Source organism: Marmota monax, unplaced genomic scaffold, assembly GCF_021218885.2.
Source record: "Marmota monax isolate L192 unplaced genomic scaffold, Marmota_monax_Labrador192_F-V1.1 WCK01_AAM20220418_F8-fsc00175, whole genome shotgun sequence".
In the NCBI taxonomy this organism is placed as follows: domain Eukaryota; kingdom Metazoa; phylum Chordata; class Mammalia; order Rodentia; family Sciuridae; genus Marmota; species Marmota monax.
This window is the reverse complement of record NW_026695246.1, coordinates 33,358-36,855: the sequence shown is the minus strand read 5'-3', so window position 1 is coordinate 36,855 and position 3,498 is coordinate 33,358. Positions and strand designations below refer to the sequence as shown.

Sequence of the window (3,498 nt, the reverse complement as noted above, 5' to 3'; positions counted from 1 at the left end):
CTGGAGACATCTTTTCAAAGCAGCCCAGCACCAGAGGAAGCAGAAGCAGCACATTCCTCGGCTGCCTTCACTTTCTGTGCACAAGTTCTGCAGAATGTCAAAGCTTAAAATGACTATACCTAAGGAGGATGATTATTAATTTGGAAAAATCAAGAATAAACAATTTGAAAGTAAGACCCTGTCATGTAAACATTTACATTACAGCTGAAATAGAACCATAAGAAAAATAGAATGGAGTGATTATTTAAGCCTTTAGTTGATTTTTATTTCTTAAATTTCTTTAGAATTTATTTGCCTTTATCTCTTTGGAATTAAGGGCAGGAAAATGCTTTTAATTTTTTACTGTCTTGCATTTCCTCAGTACACATTCTTGGCTATCAACTCCAGTTTTCTGTGGAAACTTAAAAATATTTTGAACCCAGATTAAATATTTCTATCAAAGCATATGGTATTCATACTTACCTGGCAGGGGAGAGACCATGTTCACGAAGGTGGTTTTCCGAGGGTGAGGCTTATCTATGTGCTTGACCCCTGTGATTTCCCCAAATGTTGGAAACTTGACTGCATAATTTGTGGTACTGGGGGACTCTGCACTTAAAAAAAAAGCATATGGTATTAAATAAAATAATGCTTTTATGCAGGAAGAGAAAGGAGGGGAATAATGTTTTCTATTGATGTGTTTTGCCCTATCCCATACTTTACAAAGTATTCCCAATTCATCATAGATACTACATTAACTCCTGAATCTAGTTACTGATTTGAAACATGTATCTTCCCTATATGGGGTTGTATAGTATCCCACCAAGATCAAGTCCACTAAGAACCTCAGAATGTGACTTCATTCTTAAAAAGCCTTCTTTATGGGTACATTTTTTTTAAATGAGTCATTTGGATTAAAATGCCTCCTATATTCAGTGACTGGTTAAAAGAAGGGCATGTGAAAACACATAGGAAAGAAAGCCATGTGAAGTTTGAGGTGGAAATCAGAATGACTTATCCATAATGCAAGTGACATCAAACATTACCTGTGGCCACCAGAAGCTGAGAGAGTGGAGGGGAGTCATGAGGCAGTTTCTCCTTCAGAGCAGACTGCAGAAGAACCACATGCCATACCACCTTGAATTCAGAATCCTAGCCTCCAGAACCATGAGACAAGATGAAAAGACTGGTGTTTTCAACTGGAGTTTGTGGTAGACTTTATGGCAGCTCTAAGAAACTAATACAGATTTGGGCACTGAGGACTGAGGTTATATTACAATAAATAACCTAAATCCACAGAAATAGATTTGAATTTGGGAAGTGTGTGGAGGCACCTGTCAGGAAAAAAAAAATCAAAAGACCTAGATTGCATTGAGAAAAAGTTTGGTTGAAGTAGCGACATTAATTTTGTATGTGTGACAAAAGCGGGAGGAGTTCTATAGTATTAGGTAGGACAACCCACATTTTAACTAATCTGTTTTAGTTCAGTTCATAGTCTATTAATTTATAATGAGAGAAAAGTAAATTATTTTAACATATAACACATTTTTAAATTATGCTGAGCAATGGAAAAAGCACTCACCCTTTATCAGTATGCAATCTGTTTGTATTTAATTTTCTTCTCCAAGCCTGCAGGATGTTGTCCAATGGGTCACCCATCAGTATGGGCTTATAAATTCATCTAGAAGTACAAGCACATTCAAGTGTGCTATATAGTCAATTCCTTTTTTCAATGAGCATTCACTTTGATACCTCAATGCTTTTATGTTTAAGCAAGTCTAATGACAAGACTATTACTTAGGATATTGATCAAAACTTGCAAACAGAAGAGCAATGGAGAAGTTCACGTAAAGATGCAATTATAAAGTGCAAGAAGTTGGACAAATGCATTGCACTATCTTTGAAATACAACCTTCCCTTTACCCTACATTAGTCTGTGCCTGTGAAACTTAAGGATAGGCTGATTTATAGCAAAGCAATTCTTACCTTTAAAGAGCATAATTTATCATGATGGGGCAGGCAATAGTGGTGTGGCACTTCATTAAGTGTATATTTAAAGTGTATTGTGAGAGAACAGGGTGTGTGACTCATCTAAAACTTAAGCAGCATCCAACACTGGGATTCATATCTAGTAGATAAGTCAGGGGCAGTTGTGAGACAAAGAGCTGCAGAGAATTCAGGGAGAATTTATTTTAAGGTTCAAGGAGGACATGGCAGCAGACCCCCTCTATTAACAAAATTTTAGATCTTAGAGGGGAGGTGAATTAATTTGCTGTAGCTACCATAAAAATGTATTGCAGTCTCGGTGGCTTACACAAAAGAATCACATTTTCTCACAGTTGTGGAGACTAGAAATCTTTAACATATTGCTCTGTCTGTCCATGTTTGTGTTCAAATTTCCTCTTCCAGGGATACAAATCATATTGAATTAGGGTCCACCGTAGTCACCTAATTTTAAATTAATGATCTCTTTTATGACCTTGTTTCTAAATACAGTCCTGTCACAGATACTGGAATTTAGAACTTTAACATACAAATTTAGGGAAAATACAATACAGCCTATTACAAAAAGAATGATTCTAAGTATAACACTGTACGTATAAGAGAGGTTCATGGTTCAGGTATTCATAAATTCATTTCTATTTCCTCTGGAGAGTTTAAATAATGAAGACTAGAAAGCACTATAAAAACTCTGAGCTAAAACAAAACAGCAAAAGCCTGGACATATTTATCACTTCTGCATTGACTATGGTGTTGGTTGGAGAATCCACTTGATTCAGAACTTTCAAAATGCTGTAGGAATAAAAATTTCCACTGACACTAGCAAGAGCTTGTTCACAACTGTTTCTCCTTGTACCTCTTCCACAGTTGATCAATAGCTGCTAAATCATGAACTCAGCTCTGTTGTTTCTACATCTTAACCCATGACTAACACAACTTCAATTTTTTTATAACATTCTCAGAATTTGAACAATGAAAATTCACTGGGGAAAAAAATGGACTATGCCCAGACATCCTCAGCTTTTCTTATAACCTCTTTAACATTCTTGCTTTTCACAAATCAGTCAGAAGCTGTTCCCATTTTTCCAGGTCTTAATAAAGGTTTTGGTTAATGACTTTTTCAATTTTTATATATTTATATATTTTTTTCTTCCAAGAGTCACAATGCACTTTTTAAAAACCTGTTTTATCAGGAACAGAAGTGCCCAACAGAGCAACAGACAAAGAAAACTCTGAGAAAAGATGACATTGTCAGTGGTAGCAGTAGAGATCAATAACAAGTATGCCAGTATCTGGTGGAAACATTACAATTATGGAGGAAAGGATGTAAAGTAAAGTATTTTGTTGCAAGTTTGAAATAGAGTAATCCCAGTAAGAGACATCTGTATGAGAAACTGAAACTGGAGATGGCAAAGTAGGATCCATTTAATTCATGATTATACAAAGCTACCTTTGTAAATATATGATTTAGGATACTTTAATAGGCACAGAAGTTTTAGTGATAGCAAGTGAGGAACT

General features: G+C 35.6%; 1 pseudogene; it reads left to right on the top strand.

Moving 5' to 3' along the window:
- The first annotated feature begins 454 nt into the window (after positions 1 to 454).
- Positions 455 to 597, top strand: LOC124078259 (U1 spliceosomal RNA; annotated as a pseudogene).
- Positions 598 to 3,498: the final 2,901 nt, after the last annotated feature.